The sequence below is a fragment of the Sapajus apella genome, unplaced genomic scaffold (assembly GCF_009761245.1).
Source record: "Sapajus apella isolate SASKATOON/1434 unplaced genomic scaffold, GSC_monkey_1.0 scaffold1, whole genome shotgun sequence".
Lineage (NCBI taxonomy): Eukaryota > Metazoa > Chordata > Mammalia > Primates > Cebidae > Sapajus > Sapajus apella.
The window spans coordinates 81,010,666-81,032,339 of NW_022436941.1; the positions used below are offsets into that span (position 1 = coordinate 81,010,666).

At 38.5% G+C, this 21,674-nt stretch overlaps 1 long non-coding RNA gene across 1 annotated transcript; it reads right to left on the minus strand.

Annotated features, from left to right (window-relative positions):
* Positions 1 to 5,100: 5,100 nt before the first annotated feature.
* On the minus strand, positions 5,101 to 20,373 carry LOC116553149. The gene is made up of 3 exons (XR_004269653.1): positions 20,361 to 20,373; positions 13,584 to 13,587; positions 5,101 to 5,495 (listed from the first exon to the last, which is right to left on the minus strand). It is a non-coding gene; the product is annotated as an uncharacterized LOC116553149 (long non-coding RNA).
* Between the last annotated feature and the right edge of the window lie 1,301 nt (positions 20,374 to 21,674).

Sequence of the window (21,674 nt, forward strand, 5' to 3'; positions counted from 1 at the left end):
ATTTTTAATTTCCATTTTTGTGAGTACATGGCAGGTGTACACATTTATGGGGTATATGAGATGTTTTGATGTAGGTATGCAATAAGTAATAATCACATCATGGAAAGTTGGGTATTCATCCCCTCAAGCATTTATCCTTTGTGTTACAAACAATTCAGTTGCACTCTTTTAGTTAGTTTTAAATGCACAGTTATTATTGACTATAGGCACCCTGTTGTGCTATCAAACACTAGGTCTTATTCATTCTTTCTAACTATTTTTTTATACCCATTAACCATCCCCACTGCCCTCCCCTCTCCCACTACCCTTCCCAGCCTCTGGTAACCATCTTTCTGCTCTCTGGCTCCATCAGTTCAATTGTTTTGATTTTTAGATGCCACAAATAAGTGAGAACATGTGGTGTTTGTCTTTCTGTGCCTGGCTTACTTCACTTAGCATAATGACCCCTAGTCCCATCCATGTTGTTGTAATTGATGGAATCTCATTCTTTTTTGTGGCTAAGTAGTACTTCATTGTGTGTAAGTACTACCACATTTTCTTTATTCATCTGATGATGGACACTTAGGGGTTGCTTCCAAATCTTGGCTACTGTGAACAGTGCTGCAACAAACATGGGAGTGCAGATGTCTCTTCAATAGATTGATTTCTTTTCTTTGGGGTATATACCCAGCAGTAGAATTGCTGGATCATATGACAGTTTTATTTTTAGGTTGGCTGGTTGGCTGGTTGGTTGGTTGGTTTGAAATGGAGTTTTGCTCTTGTTGCCCAGGCTGGAGTGCAATGGCGCAATCTTGACTCACTGCAACCTCCGCCTCCTGGGTTCAAGCAATTCTCCTGCCTCAGCCTCCCGATTAGCTGGGATTATAGGTGCCCACCCCCATGCCCAGCTAATTTTTGTATTATTAGTAGAGATAGGGTTTCAGCATGTTGGTCAGGCTGGTCTCGAACTCCTGACCTCAGGTGATCCACCTGCCTCCACCTCCCAAAGTGCTGGTATTACAGGCATGAGCCACCATGCCTGGCCCTATTTTTAGTTTTTTGAGGAATCTCTGAACTGTTCTCTATAGTGGTTGTACTAATTTACATTCTCACCAACAGTTTACAAGGGTTCCCTTTTCTCCACATCCTTGCCAGCATTTGTTATTGCCTGTCTTTTGGATATAAGCCATTTTAATTGGGATAAGATGATACATCATTATTGTTTTGATTTGCATTTCTCTGATGATCAGTGATGTTGAAGACCTTTTCATATGCCTTTTTGCCATTTGTATATCTTCTTTTGAGAAACTGAGAACTTTTGCCCATTTTTTAATCAAATTATTAGATTTTTTTCTATAGAGTTGTTTGAACTCCTTATATATTCTGGTTATTAATCCCTTGTCAGATGGGTAGTTTGCAAACATTTTCTCCCATTCTGTGGGTTGTTTCTTCACTTTGTTCATTGTTTCCTTTAGTGTGCAGAAGCTTTTTAATTTGATGTAATTCCATTTGTCCATTATTGCTTTGATTGCCTGTGCTTATGAAGTATTTCTCAAGAAATTTTTGGAGTTTCCCCAATGTTCTCTTGTAATAGTTTCATAGTATGAGGTCTTAGATTTAGGTCTGTAATCTGTTTTTATTTGATTTTTTTATATGGTGATAGGGGTCTAGTTTTATTCTTCTGCATTTGGATATCCAGTTTTCCCAACAATATGTACTGAAGAGACTGTCTTTTCTCCAGCGTGTGTTATTAGCACCTTTGTTGAAAATGAGTTCACTGTAGGTATGTGTATTTGTTTCTGGGCTCCCTATTCTGCTCCATTGGTCTATGTGTCTGTTTTTATGCCAGTACCATGCTGTTTTGGTGACTATAGCTCTGTAATATAATTTGATGTTAGATAATGTGATTCCTCCAGTTTTGTTCTTTTTGCTTAGGATAGCTTTGGCTATGTTGATACATATAAATTTTAGGATTTTTTTTTTCTATTTCTGTGAAGAATGTCATCAGTATTTTTATAAGAATTGCATTAAATCTGCAGATTGCTATGGGTAGTATGAACATTTTAACAATGTTAATTCTTCCAATCCATGAACATGGAATAGCTTTTTCTATCTTCATGTCTTCTTCAATTTATTTTATTAGTATAGTGGTCTATAGTTTCATTATAGTGCTCTTTCACTTCTTTGGTTAATTTCTAGGTGTCGAATTTTATTTATGGTTGTTATAAATGGGACTACTTTTTTTATGCTGCTTATTTTTTTACATTGATTTTGCATCCTGCAACTTTACTAAATTGATTTTTTGGTCGAGTGTTTAGGTTTTCCCAAATACAAGATCATATTATCTACAAACAAGGATAATTTGACTTCTTATTTTCTAATTTGGATATACTTTATTTCTTTCCCCTTTCTGATTTCTCTAGCTAGGACTTCCAGTACTGTTGAATAACAGTGGTGAAAAATGAGCATTCTTGTCATGTTTCAGATCTTAAAGGAAAGGCTTTCAGTTTTTCCCCATTCAGTATGATACTAACTGTAGTCTGTCACATATGGCTTTTATTATGTAAAAATATGTTTCTTCCATACTCAGTTTTTTGAGAATTTTTATCATAAAAGGATGTTGAATTTTATCAAATGCCTTTTTTAGCATCTATCAAAATGATCATATGGTTTTTGTCCTTCATTCTGTTGATATGATGTATTGCACTGATTGATATGTGTATATTTAACCATCCTTGCATCCCAGAAATAAACCCAACTTGGTCATAATGAATGATGTTTTAAATGTATTATTACATTCAGTTTGTTAGTACTTTGTTGAGGATTTTTGCATCAATATTCATCAAAGATATCAGCCTGTAGTTTTTCCTATTTTGTTACGTCTTTGTCTGGGTTTGGTTTCAGGGTAAAACTGGCCTTGTAGAATGAGTTTGGAAGTATTCCTTCCTCCCCTGTTTTTGAGAATAGTTTGAGTAGGATTGGTATTATTTCTTCTTTAAATGGTTGGTGAAACCCAGCAGTAAAGCCATCAGGTCCCAAGCTTTTCTTTACTGGGAGACTTTTTTTACAGTTTCAATCGTGTTACTTGTTATTGGTCTGTTCAGCTTTTTTATTTCTTCATGGTTCAATCTTGGTAGGTAGTATATGCCTAGGAATTTGTCCATTTCTTCTAGAGTTTTCAATTTATTTGCATATAGTTGCTCATGGTAGCCAATAACGATCCTTTGAATTTCTGAAATATTGATTGTAATGTCTCCTTTTTCATCTCTGACTTTATTGGACCCTCCTTTTTTTTCTTAGTTGGACTAAAAGTTTGTCAGTTTTGTTTAACTTTTCAAAAAATCAACTGCTTGTTTCATTGATCTTTTATATTTTCTTCGTTTCAATTTCATTTATTTCTGCTCTATTCTTTTTTTTTCCTTCTAATTGGATTATGATTTGTTCTTGCTTTTTAGTTCTTTAAGATGCATTGCTAGATTGTTTATTTGAGGTTCTTCTTTTTTGATGTAGGCACTTAAATAGCTATAAATAACCCCCTTAATACCTCTTAGTACTGCCTCTGCTGTATCCTATAGATATTAGCATATTGTGTTTCCATTATCATCTGTTTCAAGAAATTTTCCAATTTTCTTCTTAATTTCTTCATTGACCCCCTGGTCATTAGGAGCATATTGTTTAATTTTCATGTGTTTGTAGTTTCCAAAATTCCTGTTATTAATTTCTAGTTTTATTCCATTGTGTTCAGAGAAAATGCTGAGTTTAATTTTGGCCAGGTGCAGTTGCTCATGCCTGTAATCCCAGCACTTTGGGAGGCTGAGGCAGGCAGATTGGGGAATTCGAGATCAGCCTGGCCAACATGGTAAAACCCCATCTCTACTAATAACACAAAATAATTAGTTGGACGTGGTGGCAGTCATCTGTAGTCCCAGCTACTTTGGAGGCTGAGGCAGGGAAAATTGCTTGAACTGGGAGGCGAAGGTTGCACTGAGCTGAGATCATGCCATTGCACACCAGCCTGGGCAACAGAACAAGACTCTGTCTAAAAAAAAAAATTAGTTTAATTTTCTTGGATATTTTAAGACTTGTTTTGTGCCAGGCACAGTGCTCATGCCTGTAATCCTACCAGTTTGGGAGGCTGAGGCAAGTGAATCACTTGAGGTCAGGAGTTAGAGACCAGCCTGGCCAATATGGTAAAATCTCATCTTTACTAGAAGTACAAAAATTAGCAGAGCATGCTGGCGCATACCTGTCGTCCCAGCTACTTGGCAGGCTGAGGCAGGAGAATCACTTGAACCTGGGAGGTGAGGGTTGCAGTGAGCCAAGATCACACCACTGCACTCCAGCCTGGATGACAGAGCAAGACTCTGTTTAAAAAAAAAAAAAAAAAAAACTTGTTTTGTGACCTAATATATGATCTAGCCTTGAGAATGATCACTGTGCTTAGGAAAAGAAAGTGTATTCTGCAGCCACTGGATGAAATATTCTGTAAATAACTATTAGATTCATTAGGTCTGTAGTGCAGATTAAGTCCAATGTTTATTTGTTGTTTTTCTGTCTGGAAGATGTATCCAATGCTGAAAGTGAGGAGTTGAAGTCTCCAGCTATTATTGTAATGGGGCCTATGTCTGTCTTTAGCTCTGATAATATTTGCTTTATATATCTGGGTGCTCCAGTGTTCAGTGCATATAGTTTCAAAATTGTTATATCCTCTTGCTACATTGACCTCTTTATCATTACATAGTGACTTTGTCTCTTCTTATAATTTTGTCTTAAAATCTATTTTATCTGATATAAGTATAGCTATTCTTGCTCTTTTTTGATTTCTGTTAGCATGGAATATCTTTTTATATCCCTTTATTTTCAGGCTATTTGTGTCTTTATAGGTGAAGTGTGTTTCTTGTAGGCAAAAGATCACTGTGTCTTTTTTTTTTTTTTTAATCAATTCAGTTACTCTATGTCCTTTAATTGGAGAGTTTAGTCCATTTACATTTAATGTTATTTTGATAAGTAAGGACTTACTCCTGCCATTTTGTTATTTGTCATCTGGTTGTTTTGTGGTATTCTCTTCCTTTTTCTTTCCTTTCTGTCTTCCTTTTAGTGAAGGTGATTTTCTCTGGTGATATGGTTTAGTTTCCTGTTTTTTATTTTTTGTGTCTCCATTGTATGTTTTTTGGCTTAAGGTTACCAAGAGGCTTACAAATACTATCTTATAAGCAATTATTTTAAGCTAACAACTTAACACCATTTGCATAAACAAACAAGCAAGCAAAAAAAAAAAGCAACTAATAAAGTCTGTATGCCTTAACTTCATTGTCCCACCTTTTAACATTTTGTTGTTTCTATTTACATCTTATTGTACTGTCTATATTAAAATACTGCTGTAGTTCTTTTTGTTGGTTCATTGTTCAGTCTTTCTACCTAAGTATAGTTTATACACCACAATTACAGCGTTATAATATTCTGTGTTTTTCTGTGTAGTCACAATTACCAGTGAGTTTAGTACCTTTAGATGATTTCTTACTGATATTGACATGTCTTTCTTTCTGATTGAATATAGAGTACAGCCCTACAGGGTCCCGTGAGTTCCTCTCTGCTGGTGGGGAGACGAGAAACTGTGGAAATAAAAGACACAAGACACGTAGATGGAGAAAAGAGAGTTTGAGCCCAGGATCATGAAGGCCAGCAGTGGCCCCAAGTGCCTGGACACTGTGACTTTTCTTGAGTACAAAGCAGGGGGAAAGGCAGGTAGGATGAGGTAATGGTGGTCAGTGGTAGGGTCAGGTAAATCACGTGTCTTGGTGATAGGGGGCCCAGGACTTTGAAGTAGTCCAGGTGAGGAGAAAACCTAAGGCATCAGCACTTTTTTCACACTTGTCAAGAAATAACAAGGTCACTAAGATTTATGTTACTATTACTAATTCTTATCCTCTAAGAAAAAGAAGAACCAGGTGCAGAGGCAGAACTTGAAAGTAGCCATGGAATATGACTGCTGAAGCATAGCACCACATAGAGACAATTAAGTCCCCAGATGTCTGTGGGCTTCCCTGACAGCCGTCAGGTTTACCACAAGAGCTTGGAGAAGCAGAGTTTTCTCCTCACTCTCCCAAGCAAGGAGACATCTCAGCCATCTCAGACGTCTCCTTCCTAGCTAGCTAAACAGTGGGTGCCTTCACAGCACTGACATTGTCACACAGCCAAGGTGTCCTCCAGCAACCCTTATGCAGGCGTGACAGAGGACTTAGAGCACTTTGCTTTAGGGTCATCTCTTTTCCAATGCCACTTCAGTCCCATGCTTCTTGACTTGAGACTTATTAGGAAGAATAATGATTATATGATTATATAGATGTATATATTTGTGATTACATATGAATAGCCATGTGATTATATATGATTATATATAGGAATAACTATGTAACTATATCTCTAATTCTTTTCTAATTCTATGTTTATATGAGAACATGCTGAGGCTTCAGACCCTTGCCTCAGTTCTTGTGGGGTTTCCCCCCAACAACTGAAGTGCCCCCTTTTGCATTTCTTGTGGGACAGGTCTGGTGTTGATCAAATCTCTCAGCTTTTGTTTATCTGGGGAAGTCTTTATTTCTCCTTCATATCTGAAGAATATTTTCCCCAGATATACTATTCCAGGATAAAAGGTTTTTTCCTTCAGCACTTTGAATATGTCATGCCAATCTCCCCTGGCCTGTAAGGTTTCTACTGAAAAGTCTACCACCAGACATATTGGAACTCCGTTTTTTGTTATTTGTTTCCTTTCCCTTGCTGCTTTAAAATGCTTTCTTTATCCTTGACCTTTGAGAGTTTCTTTTTTTTTTTTTTTTTTTTTTTTTTTTTTTTGAGACGGAGTTTCGCTCGTGTTACCCAGGCTGGAGTGCAATGGCGCGATCTCGGCTCACCGCAACCTCCGCCTCCTGGGTTCAGGCAATTCTCCTGCCTCAGCCTCCTGCAGAGTTTCATTTTTAAATGGAGGTAGTCTTGTGTTTAATCTGTTTGGTGTTCTATAACCTTCTTGTACTTTGATATTGATATTTTCCTCTAGGTTTGGAAGTTTCTCTGTTACCATCTTTTTGAATAAACTTTCTACCTCCTCTTTAAAGTCAATAACTTTTTGCCTTTTTGAGGCTTATTTTTTTTTAGATCTTGTAGGCATGCTTCTTTTTTTTTAATTGTTTTTTCTTTCATCTCCTCTGTGTATTTTCAAATAGCCTGTCTTCAAGCTCACTAATTCTTGATCAATTCTGTTATTAAGAGACTCTGATGCATTCTTCAGTATGCCAGTTGCATTTTTCAGCTCCAGAAATTTTTGTTTATTTTTAATTATTTCAACCTCTTTGTTAAATTTACCTGATAACATTCTGCATTAATTCCTTCTCTGTGTTATCTTGCATTTGAATTTCCTCAACATAGCTATTTTGAATTCTCTGTCTGAAAGGTCACATATCTCTATGTCTCCAGGATTGGTCCCTGGTACCTTATTTAGTTCACTTGGTGAGGAGGTCAGATTTTCCTGGATGGTGTTGATGCTGGTAGATGTTCCTCAGTGTCTGAGCATTGAAGTTAGGTATTTATTGTAGTCTTTGTAGTCTGAGTTTGTTTGTACCTGTCATTCTTGAGAAGGCTTTCCAGATATTCTAAAGGACTTGAGTGTTGTAATCTAAGCTGTATCTGATTTAGGGGCTACCTCAAGCTCAGTAACACTGTGGTTCTTGCAGACTCATAGAAGTATTGCCTTGATGGTTTTGGATAAGATCCAGAAGAATTCTCTTAATTACAAGCAGAGACTCTTGTTCTCTTCTCTTGCTTTCTTCCAAATGAATACAATACCTCTCTTTTTGCTATGAGCCACCTGCAGCTGTGGGTGATGTGATGCAACACCCCTGTGGCCACTACCACCAGTACTGCACTTGGACAGACCTAAAGACAGCACAGTACTAGGTCTCACCCAAGGCCTGCTGTAACCACTTCCTGACTATGGCCTATGTTCAAGGCCCTGGAGCTCAAGGCTCTGGGGTTCTACAATCACCAGATGGCAAAGCCAGCCAGGCCTATGTTCTTTTCACTGCAGCAAAGTCCCACAGGCCCCAGGTTGTTCCAGAGGTGCCATCCAGGAGCAAAGGACTAGAGTCAAAAACATTAGGTGTCTACCTGGTATTTTACTGTACTGTGGCTAAGCTGGCACTCAAACCACAAGATACAGTTCTTCCCATGCTTCCCTCCCCTTTTCAAAGGCAGGGAAGCCTCACCCCATGACCACCACCAACACTGGCCCACAGGGAGTACTGCCAGGCCACCACCAATGTCCTAAGATCCAAGTGCCTTTCAGTCAGCTTGTGGCGAATGCTGCCTGGCCTGGGGCTCAACTTCATGGCAGTGGGCTCCACTCTGGTCCAGGGTAAGTCCAGAAATGCCATCTAAGAGTCAAGTCCTGAAATCAGAGACCTCCAAGAACCCATTTGTGTTCTACTCCCCTGTGGCTGAGCTGGTATGTAAGGTGCAAGACAAAGCCTGCTTTGCTTTTCCCTACACTTTTCTTAAGTGGAAGAAATCTTGCCCTGTATCAACCATAGCTTGGAGTGTGCTCAGTCTTACCTGAAGCCAGCAAGTCTCAGAAGCTCACCCAAGGCCCTTGATGTAGTATCAGGGCATCACCCTAATTTAGGGCACAAGGGCTCTTCAGTTAACAGGTGACAAATACTTCCAGGATTAGATCCTTCCCTTCAAGGCAACACGTTCTCTTCTGGCCCAGGATGTGTCTAGAAATGTCATCCAGGAACTAAAGTCTGGAAAGGAGGCCTCACAACTCTGACCAGTACCCTATCCTGCTATGGCTGAGCTGCTATCCAAGATGCAAGACAAAGTCCTCCCCATTCTTCCCGCTCCTTTCCTCAAGTGGAGGGAAGTGGTCTCTTTTGGAACTGCCAACTATGCAGCCTGGGGTTAACAATACTCTGTTAGCTGCTCTGGCTGGGCTCTCAGTAGGTCACATGCCCTCTTAGTCCACTGTCTCTGGGCCCAGTTCAACACTATGAGTTTCAGGCCTTGTGGCCCAGACTGCCTTTCAAGTTTATTTAGAGTCCCAGAACACTTTAGCCCACAGTGGTGAGGCTTTCAGGAACTCAAGTTCAGATCACTGGGATCAGTAATTCCTCTCTGGCTAGGGCTGGTTTAAATGCTGCCTCTGTGGTGGGCATCAGCTGAGTTTGGTCCAGTTTTGTTTTCTGTTACAATAGGGCAGCACTGAGTTCAATGCCTTGTAAATGTTTCAATCTCCCTCTCCCAAGTACATCAAAACACTCCCCACACCATGCCACCACTGCCATGGGTTGGAGAAGGGGTGGCTGTATCAGTCCATTCTTTCATTGCTATAAAACTGAGACTGGGTAATTTATAAAGAAAAAAGGTTTAATTGACTCACAGTTCTGCAGGCTGTACAGGAACCATGGCTGGAGAGGCCTCAGGAAACTTACAATCATGGCAGAAGGAAAAGGGGAAGCAGACACATTTTACATGCCAGAGGAGGAGGAAGAGAGTGAAGGGGAGGTGCTACTCACTTTTAAACAACCAAATCTCATGAGAACTCTATCCGAGACAGCATTAGTGGAAATATTCTAAACCATTAGAAACCACCCCCACAATCCAATCACCTCCCATCAGGCCCCACCTCCAACACTGGGAATTACAATTCAACATGAGATTTGGGTGGGCACACAGATGCCACTAATATCAGTGGCATTAATGATTCAAGGCTGTTTTTTCTATGTTTTCAGTGCCCCTTTAAGTAATACAAAGTTAAAACCAGGTATCGTGAGTGCTCACCTGATTTTTTGTTCTTATGAAGGTTTTTTTTTTACACAGATGGTTGTTAAACTGGTGCCCTGGATGGGGAAATGATAGGTGGAGCCATCATTCTGACTTCTTGCCTGTCATCTTTCTAAATTTTGCAATTTTTTTGTGATCTTTCTCATTCTAAATATTCTCTTTCTTTCGTGGTTTTGAATTTTCCTTAAAGAGAGACATCCAAAATGCATACGTTTCAGGCTCCACAAGACACAAATCACTCCAACAAAGCAGGGATGGCATATTCATTTTATATAGTTGCTTATACCACAACTTAGAGGCTTAAACAATACATATGTATTATCTCACAGTTGTGTAGCTCAGAAGTCCAACATGGGTTTCACTGGGCTAAAATTAGTGGCAGGACCACATTCCTTCTGGAGCTTCTAGGGGAAAATTGGTTTCCTTGCTTTTTCCAGATTCTAGAGGTTTCCCGCATTCCTTGGCTTGTGGCCCCTTTCTCCATCTTCAAAGCCAGCCATGGCAGTTGAGTCCTCACATCATATCACTCTGGCCTTCTGTGATCACATTTTCCTCTGACTCTCTTCTGCCTCCCTCTTCTGCTTCTAAGGACCCTAGTTATAACATTGAGCCATCCTAGATAATCCAGGATAATCTCGCTATTTTAAAATCAGTTGATTAACCATTTTAATTTCATCTGCAGTCTTAATTCCCTTTTGCCCTGTAAGGAAATGCATTTACAGGTTTCTGAGATTAAGATATTAGCTTTTTCAGGGGCTTTTCTTCTGCCTATCGTGGAGGGTATAATCCTGGATTGGGCATCTCACACCCACACCTGCACCTATACCCACACCCACTCCCAAACAAAGAGGTCATCAACAGAAGAGAAGGGTAAACTTCAGGAGATAAGGCCAGGTATGACTGTGTGAGAGAAAGAGAGACCTGATGACACTGAGTCCCTGACTCCACCTCCTGCTCTACCTTGCTGTTGATCAATCAACTTCCTTTGCCACTTGGGCCACCTTGAGTTCAGTTCCTGTCACTTGCCACTAGCAAAGTCCTGATTAATACAGCAGTTATTTACTGAGAGTCTGCTATGTGGCAAGACTGTGTGAAATAACTTACGAGTACTTGTTGTTTTTAATGCTCATAATCACTCTGAAAAATATTATTTTTTACATTTTAAAAATAAAGAAATCGAGGGTGAAGTACCTAGCCCCAGGTCATCCACTAAGGTTCACTAAGTCTTCCCAATGGATGTTGGCAGAGTTTATACAGTTGGCTCTCAATATTCTTGAGTTCTGCATCTGCTAATTCAACCAACCATGGATCAAAAATATTATTTAAAAACCAATGAAGAAACAATAAAAAATAATATAAATTAAAAAGAATAACATAACAACTATTTACATAGCATTTATATTGTATTAAGTATTATAAGCAATCCAGAGGTGATTTAAAGTATACGGGAGGATGTATATGTGTAATAGGCAAATACTATGCCATTTTACATTAGTTGCTGGAGCATCTTAGGATCTTGGTATCCATGGGGGTCCTGGAACCAATCTCCCATGGATATCAAGGAAGGATATTAAAAATGAAGCTCCTCCTCTGTAGGTTTCTTATTTCTAGAAGTCCTCCACTAGCGCTTCAGCAACTGTGATTGCCTCAAGGTCTGTCCTCTCCTTCTTTAAGCCAAAAAGATTGCAGGTTTTCTGTTGGAGTTTTAGCTGTTCCTGATTAGGGCTTGACTTAGAAGCCATGAAAACAGGAAACTCAGGCAGTTCCATTCATTTCTTCCAGGGCCAACTCCCCTCCCAATTTCCTGGGTGGCCTGTCTCCAGTACACCTCTTCTGACTTCTCAATCTGTATGACAAACTGCAATTTGAATGTCTTAAATGCAGCATCTAAAGATGAACGATTTTCCCCTGCCTCCAAAAAATACACTCTTCCTTTTGAATTTCTCCTTAACATCTCAATGTATTCCCATGACAATTAACTTAATTCTTTTTCATTCCTTTCTAGTATTACTGCAACATTTTAACTGCCTCCCTATTTCTCAATTTACCCCCTCCAATCTTTTTCTTTTTTAATTTTTAAAAATAATAGAGACAGGGTCTCACTATGTTGGCCAGGTTGATCTTGAACTCTTGGCCTCAAGCAATCCTCCCACTTTGGTTTCCCAAAGTGGTAGGAGTACGGGTGTGAGCCACTGTGCCCGGCCCAATCTTTTCTTTATACTGTGGCCAAAGTGTTTACCTCCTTTCTAGCCTTTTATTTTTTTATCTTTTATTTTTTTTTTTTTTAGTCAGAGTCTCACTCTGTCACCCAGGCTAGAGTGCAGGGGTACAATCTCAACTCACTGCAACCTCCACCCCCAGGGTTCAATTCTTGTGTCTCAGCCTCCTGAGTAGCTGGGGGCACAGGCATGTGCTACCACACCTAGTGAATATTTGTATTTTTAGTAGAGACAGGGTTTCGCCATGTTGGCTGGGCTGGTCTTGAACTCCTGACCTCAAGTGATCCTCCTATATTGGCCTCCCAAAGTGTTAGGATTACAGGCATGAGCCACCACAACCAGCCTTTCTAACCTTTATCTATTCCTCCATATGCACTCCTCCAATGCCGTTCGCACACTAGCCCCTCTGTTGAAACACCCTTTCTACCACCATACAGCTAACACTGAATTGTTCTTCAAAACAAGAATCAAATTATTTTCCTTTCCTTTTCTCCATTTCTTTTTTTTTTTTTTTTTTTTTTTGAGATGGGGCCTCACTCTGTTACCCAGTTTGGAGTGTGGAGTGCAGTGGTGCAACTGCAGACTCTAACTCAAGCAATCGTCTCATCTCAGCCTCATAGGTAGCTGGGATTCCAAGTGCATACCACTGTATCAGCATGAATCAGATTCTTCTATCGACTTGCGTTTATGCATGTCATAGCACTCATGATGCTGCCTTGTTAACTTTGCTGTCTCCTCACTAGATGAAGAGCTTCGTGGAGGTTAGGCCTCCTTTTTCAATATCTGTGTTCCCAAATACAAAAATATTCCCAGATACGCAACAGCTGAAATTATGTATTAGAGTCTATAAATATTTGTTGGGCAAATGAATGAAACAAATGTTTATTTAATGGAAGAGTAGCCGTATTATAAATCTACTTCCTTGGTGGATGCCTCTACCCCAGACTTTTCCTTGGTTACGGAATTTTAGTTCTTCCAATCTCTACTTTGGTAAACCTCATATATATATATATGTGTATATATATGTATATATGTGTATATATATACATATAAATGTATACATATATGTACATATATACATATATATACATATATATGTGTATATGTGCATATATACATATACATGTATATGTATATGTATATATACGTATATATGTGTATATACATATATATGTATATACATATATATACGTATATATAATATACGTATATATATGTATATATATACACATATATATACATATACGTATATGTGTATATATATACACACACACACGTATATGTATATACATATATATACATATATACGTGTATATGTGTATATATGTATATATACATGTATATGTATACATATACATGTATATATATGTGTGTATATATACTATATAATATACATATATGTGTATATATACATATATAATATACACATATATGTGTATATATACACATATATATACATATATGTATATATGTGTATATATACACACACACACACACACACACGCACACACACTCCGAGGTTCTTCACATATCCTTGAACCTGAATCGGACATCCCTAAAGCAAGCATCTCATTTGCGGTTCATTCTAATATAGTGGCCGTTGATTGAGTCATCTGAAAGATTTTTTTACTTTTATTTTTTGAGACAGAGTCTCACTCTGTCACTCAGGCTGGATTGCAGTGGCACAGTCTTGGCTCACTGCAACCTCTGCCTCCCAGGTTCAAATGATTCTGCTGCCTCAGCCTCCCAAGTACAGGCGCACACCACCACGCCTGGCTAATTTTTGTATTAACAAACAGTGTTTTACCATGTTGGCCAGGCTGGTCTCGAGCTCCTGACCTCAAGTGATCTGCCTGTGTTGGCCTCCCAAAGTGCTGAGATTACAGGTGTGAGCCACCATGCCCAGCCTGAAAGACTTTTAACAGTTTGGAGAGTAAAAGGAACTCAATACAACTGCAGCATGTCATCAGATTTGCCAGATTCCTAATCATAATTGGGAAGAGCACCCACATTTTTCATATATCTAAGAGTTCCCTTTGAATCTGGTCACCTTCACTCTTTTGATTACAAGTACATGAACCTACAAATTAACAAAATAAGAAAAAACATATCTATTTTGGAAGAGGCATAACAAAAAAAAAGTTAAACTAAATGCAAATAGAAAATACAAAAATATGTTTCACGTTTCTAATACAAAATAAGTATCTGCTGTCAAAAGAAATGCAGATCCATAAGGAAGTATGTAAAGACTTGAGTTAAAGGTTGGAGATAGCTTAAGAACCCTGCCAGTTATATAACTCATTTCTCTTACCTAAAAACTAACAATGAGAACCACTCGACATTTTATGGCAATGGGAAAGAAATGAAAGAGTATGATAAAATGGCCAGCTCAATGAATCTAGTGAAAAATTATATAGTAATTAACACCATAATTTCAACCTGTATCAAAATAAAATAGGAGATGGAGATGGAATTCAACCAAACAATTTGTTTGATATGTGCAAGATAATTTGAATCAGAAGAAAAGTCTTTTTAATACAAAATGACAACCAAAATCCAATCTGGGCTCAAGATTTTAAACTAACACATGCATTGTTTTTTTTCTAAGTTGCTTTGCAATATAATGCCACCTGAGGGCACCAGAGTGTTAAAAATCTTTTTTATCATACTCTGCTGAAATAAAAAGTTCAAATTCTTTCAATTAACATTTATTAAACAGTTGTATATTTTTTGGTTTTGTAGACACAAGGTTGCCCAGACTGGTCACAAACTCCTGACCTCAAGTAATCCTCCTGCCTCAGCTTGCCAAAGAGCTGGGATTAAAGGCATGAGACACCACACCCAGCCACTGTTACAGGTTTTATGGACAAGAGGCTGTAATAAGGACACAAAGATAAATGAATCATGATCGCTGGTCTCGGTCAGTGAGCTCAACATCTGAAGGGGGTGGCCTTAGAGCTACAGAGGAGAATGTCATGGTTTGAGTTACTTAATGACATCAGGTATGAGCACAAGCAACCTCCCTGACAGTTGTTCTCTAAGTAGGGTCCAGACTCTTAGGAGTCTCTGAGGTCCTCTTGGGGTTGATTAAGGTCAAAAAATTTTTCATTATAATAGTAACATGTTTTTGCTTTCATTTTTTTTAATGCATGTTGAGAGGTATTTTCCAAAGGCTACAATATGACATGTGACAATGCCATTGCTATGCTGAGGTATGGTTTGGCTTTGTGTACCTACCCAAATCTCATCTTACATTGTAATCTTCTAATCCCCAAGTCGTTGGAGGGACCTGGTGTGAGGCAATTGAATCATGGGGCAGTTTTCCTCCCATGCTGTTCTTGGGATAGTGAGTGCATTCTAATGAGATCTGATGGTTTTATAAGGGGCTTCATCCTTTGCTGGGCACCGATTCTCCTGCCACCCTGTGAAAAGTTGCCTTCTACCATGATTGTTAAGTTTCCTAAGGCCTCCCCAGCCATGCAGAACTGTGAGTCAATTAAACCTGTTTTATTTATAAATTACCCGGTCTTGGGTATTTCTTCATAGCAGCATGAGAATGGACTAATACAGCTGACTAATGGAATGTATGCTTATAAATTGTGTTTTTAAAGAAATCGTCAAAAGAGTAAGTTTAGGACATAAATTTGTGCACTTTTAGAGGTTAGCTCTGTTTTCTGTACTTCCATAGGGCTCTTACAAACTATTTTTAGTAATATCACCATGATCTCTATAACCTTTCTGTCCAATAAATTATTTTGAAACTCAGAAATTTTTCTTATACCTCTGTAGAAAAACACTATTAATAGACTTTAATGTCTTATTTTGCAATATTTTAAAATTCTTTAGAACTTTTCTAAATTTTTAATTTTTACCTAAACTATTTCAGTTTAATAATTTATACTAAAATTAGCGGCCAGGAACAGTGGCTCACACCTGTAATCCTAGCAGTTTGGGAGATCAAGGCAGGTGGATCACTTGAGGTCAGGAATTTGAGACCAGCCTGGCCAACATGGTGAAACCCATCTCTATTAAAAATACAAAACTTAGCTGGGCATGGTGATGTGTGCCTGTAGTCCCAGATACTCAGAAGGTGAGGTAGGAGAATCAGTTGAACCTGGGAAGCAGAGGTTGCAGTGAGCCAAGATTGTGCCACTGCACTCCAGCCTGGGTGACAGAGCAAGCAAGACTCCATCTCAAAAAAAAAGTAAAAACAAAAAGTATAATTAGCAAAAATATATTTTTATTTTCTTATAGTTAAGAAGATAAGCTGGCTAAAAATAAAGATTAGAAGACTTGGTTTCTCAATCAAGAGCTGCACCATCAACATCTAAAAATGTTCAAAGAATGAAATTGACACCAAAATATTTTCTAACTCATGGAAAAAGAAAAATTTACTTCAAATAAACTGGGCAAAATTATAAATAAACAAAAAGTATGAAGAAAACTACCGTGATAGTTAATTTTAGATAATTTGTCAATTTAAAAATTTAGTTGCAAACATGAAGACTCAATTAACAGCTTATCTGCAGACTTGTACTTGCTTTACAAATGGGCAAATCTACAGATGTGGCCGGACCTGCTGTTTTACTTGTACTCATGTGATACCAGCACCAACCAATTATCAAAGAATATCTTATTTTATGTGAATACTTGCCAATAAACATAAGTGATGCTGAAACAGTCAAAGCACTAAATAACCTTTTCGAATTATACAATTTTTACTGAAACAATTATGTCAAACACTTGCACTGATAGTGCACAAGAAATGGGTAAAACTGCTGGTATCTTAATATGAATCAAGAATATTCATGATGGCACCAATGAGTATTAGTAATCATTATATTTCTTAGCTCCAAGGTTTTTAATAGTAAAGGGGGAAAATGCCAGCTTTACTTACAGATGTTCTATACAAAACAGTAAAAGTCATTAATTTTATTAAGTTTCAAACCTTGAGAACATCTTTTTCATATTCTGTGTGATTGCAATGGGACATACACCTAAAGCTAAATATTCCAGGTCATAATACTCATATTTTGCTATTTAGAAAGCATGAAGAAAATAAATTACACTAGACTATCTAAGGGAGAAGTAGTTTACATGACATGATATTTTGATGAGCTACAATAAAAAAATGACAATCTTAAAAGCATGAGTCAACACGGCCGGGCACAGTTGTTCACACCTGTAATCCCAGCACTTTGGGAGACCGAGGCGGGTGGATCACCTGAGGCCAGGAGTTTGAGACCCACCTAGCCAATGTGGTGAAACCTTATCCCTACTACAAACACACAAAAAAATTAGCTGGACATGGTGGTACACACCTGCAATCCCAGCTACTCAAGGGGCTGAGGCACAAGGATCGCTTGAAAACAGGAGGTAGAGGTTGCAGTGAGCTGAGATCGTGCCACTGCACTCCAGCCTGGGTGGCAAAGCAAGATCCTGTCTCAAAATACACAACAAAAAAGTATGAGTCAACAAATTTCATGTACTTAAAACTATAAAACCAAAATTTTAAAGGCCATTACAGTCATCTTGGTCAAGATTTTCCCAAATGCAAGATCCTCCACAATATCTAGGAAGATTGGTCATACATTTCCTGCTCAAACACTACCACTACTCATTCCCTTTTAAGCAAATCTTTTTAAGCATTCTGGTAGAAAGAGTATTTTTCCCTCAGTGAACAGGAATCTGCATCCTTTCAACATGCTTGGATCAGCCCTCATTGCGTTCCTCTTCAATGCAACCCACGCTGCATTGAGAGATAGGCAGAGAATGTAACTTCTCCCTATAACGACCTCCAAGTCAAAACTTCTTGATTTGATATAGTGGAAAGAACATTGCTGTAAACTGAATGTTTATGTCCACCCAAAATTCATACATTGAAACCTATTCCCTTAATATGATAGTAGTTGAAAGCAGAGCCTTTGAGAGGTGATTAGGTGACTAATCCCTTTGAGAGGGATTAGTGCCTTTTTAATAAAAGAGACTTTGGAGTGCTTCCTTCACCCTTCTATTATATGAGAAAGTGAGTCCTCTTCGGACACTAAATCTGCTGAAGTCTTGATCTTAGACTTTCCAGCCTCCAGAACTGTGAGAAATAAAATTCTGTTGTTTATAAGACCCAGATGTTATGGAATTTTTGTTATAGCAGCCTGAATGGACTAAGCCTGAATTGGAAATTAGACCTCATTCAAGTGCCAGTGCACTCACACACCTGCAAGGTGACGACAGGCAAATTACTAACTTCCTTGAGTTTCAGTTTGCAAAAATGGAGAATAGGCTGGGCGCAGTGGCTCACGCCTTTAATCCCAACACTTTGGGAGGCCAACAAGGCAGATTACCTGAGGTCAGGAGTTTGATACCATCCTGGCCAACATGGCAAAACCCCGTCTCTACTAAAAATACAAAAATTAGCCGGGCATGGTGGCATGTGCCTATAATCCCAGCTGCTGGGAAGGCTGAGGCAGAAGAATCACCTGAAGCTGGGAGGCAGAGGTTGCAGTGAGCCGAGATCAAGCCATTGCACTCCAGCCTGGGCAACAAAAGCAAAACTCCATCTCAGAAAAAGAAAGCGGAGAATAATAATTCTTTCAACCACATCCCAGCAACTGGTGCAAAGATCACTGGAGAATATGTTTAAAACTTCTTGGTAAACATAAAACTAGTGTTCATCCATGCAACATACATTTATTTAGAAAGACACCTTGCTAGATTTCCTTCCATGGAGCCATATGGGAAAATTGTTTAAAGCTGCTATTGCTGAACATTGACTATGTGCCAATGTCTCATTCATGGTTTCACCTTTTTTTTTTTTTTCCAGTTCTTTCCAACAATTTAATGGGATAGCTCAAAATAGTATACCATTTTATATCTAAGGAAATTGAGACACATACAAACCAGGTAACTTAACCCAAGTCACACAAAAAATACCTAGTTGATCCCTCTTTTCTTAACAGCCGTTCAAATACTGGAAGTCAGCTTTCCTACCTACTGTCTACTTGCTTTATCTTTGGGACCCCTACACACACATTTATCTTTTGCTCAGAACAGCCTGGCCAGAAGCCTGGCTCAGAATCCTGGAGTCAGTCAATTGGTCACTGGACTTTTTGAGACCCAAGGATGCCTATGCTAATCAGGTTCAGCAAGACAAATGTCTGTGAAATACATGCAACTCAGCCTGCATTAAGAGATATGCTAGGACAATCTAACCTCTCTTCATAACTACCTCCAAGTCAGAAAGAACGGAAAGGCTTGAAAATTTGTCAAAAGTTAGCAACTGCAATTTCAGAACACTTGTACACCAAAGAGCTAAAGATCAAAACTAACAACCAGTGCTTTTTGCTACTTTTTTTTTTTTTTTTTTTTTTTTGATTCGGAGTCTCACTCTGTCGCCCAGGCTGGAATGCAGTGGCATGATCTCAGCTCACTGCAACCTCTGCCTCCCAGGTTCAAGTGATTCTCCTGCCTCAGCCTCCTGAGTAGCTGGGACTACAGGCACCTGCCACCATGTCCAGCTAGGTTTAGTATTTTTACTAGAGATGAGGTTTCACTCTGTCAAACTCCCAACCGCAGGTGATCCAGTTGTCTCCACCTCCCAAAGTGCTGGGATTATAGGTGTGAGCCACCATGCCCAGCCTTGGTGTTACTTTAGAATTTCTCACTAAAGTCACATCTTAACAAACAAATGTGATTTTTATTTTTTAATACGCTAAAACTGGATCATCCAAATGACTACTGGATGACTATCTTTATGGTAGTCACTTTGGTGGGCTCTGCATTTATTTAATAACACTCATCATAGTACCAAGCACTTAGAAGGCACTCAGTCAATGTAGGAATGATTCTGGTAATGCTGCCATTGCTTAGAGTATTTTTGGAATTATTATTTTGCTATGTCTCATGAAGTCAAAACATTTTAAATACCTTGTTTTGGAGGTTTTTTAGTTATTTTTTTTCTTTTGTTATATCTTAAATATCTTTAATAGTAGCAGTTTTTGGCCTTAGTGGACATGGCTTGGCAAATTGTAAAATTCTTTCTCCCACTGTGAAACAAACCACAGAAAACTACATTAAACATAAAAATTTATTACATTTTTAGAAATGCCAAAAGCACCTATTCAAAAAGAAGTATTTTGCTTTTCTGGACACACATTTCCAGGTTCTGAGAACGTGCCTAGCTATACAGAAAATCCCAGGCTTGTCTTCCCTGGACTTAGTTATATATGGAAACAGATGTAGATGAAATAGAGGATGTTTCTTGAGGCAGGACCACATTTTTTATATCTTTGAATCTCTTCATTCACCAGCACTACGTTTTGTTTATAGTACTTGCTCAATAATTACTCAACTAATTTTCAGTATAAATTACTTTGGAATTTGGAATAGGCTTATTAAAAGAGATACAAATTACTTATTAGAACATCATATTTATTTAGGAGGTCATTATGTGATAGAGTATCATTGAGGGACTGCCATAGGCAATTTTTTTTTTTCTGTGTAAACTTTCCAGCAACTTTGTTTACAAGTCAATTTCTCTAATTCAGGCCAGATCCTTGTTCAACCTTTCCCCCATCCCAACATGCCAGGAAGTTTGCCTCTTTCATTACTTACATATACTCCTCTAGATGACTCTTCACTTAAAAGTGACACCTGAATGACGTATTTACAAGTTTTCCCTCCTGCCTTATCCTGCAGTTTTAAGAAATCATACGTATGGATCTTAGTGTTACTTAAGGGTCTTTAAATGGAAGAAACATTAAGTCTGACATTCCAGTTCTGACATCTTTGATGGCTCCCCACTGCTTGCAGGATAAAATCAACATTTGGTGAAAATGATAGAGGATCCTTCATGACCTGGCTCCTGCTGTGTCACCAGCCTCATTTCCCTTTCCTTCCCTTATACCTATAGTGAACTCCAAAAGGTTTCCTGAACCCAATGGGTTATAGCATGCCTATTGTTAATCAATCATTAAAACCAAATGATGACATCCTCTGGAAAGCTTTCCCTGAGCTGTCCTACTCTTCCCTATGCTCTGTACACAGTACATGCTGAAAAACTCATTTGCAGTAGCCTGTTCTACAAGGTTGTGATCAATTTCAGCACAAGGGTTGTCTTTCTTCTTTGTACTCTCAGTACAAGTCCTAGCCTAGCAGGCCCTTATTTACTGACTTTGTTGCTTTAATTTAGTAAAAGGAGAAAAATTTACACAATATAAAGAGAAAGCAAAACATTGCTCAAATTTGGAAAGTTGCAGTTACAAGAAATATTTACTACCAAAGAAATCATTGATCACATTTTAATGTAACTAGTGAAGACCTTCTCTATTTACTCACCATCATGGATCAGATCCCTTCTCGTGGAGGTTAGATAGACTGGGCTATTTGAACTTCGTTTAGCCCTGCCTTTAGCTAGGTCTAGGAGGGTTCTCAGTGCTTCCTGCAGCAACTTGTTCTTTATTATTTTCTATGGATTTAGATATCATGTGGTACCTCTGGAGTGGTTTCACTGGCTGAGGAAGGTGTTTCCTAATTCCCAGATCTCAGGTCCAATACACTGACTTCATATCTTTGCCCCATCACAGAAATTATTCCCTCTTCCCCACCCTAGAAAGAATATGCGTACTGCCCTCTATGCCTAGTTCT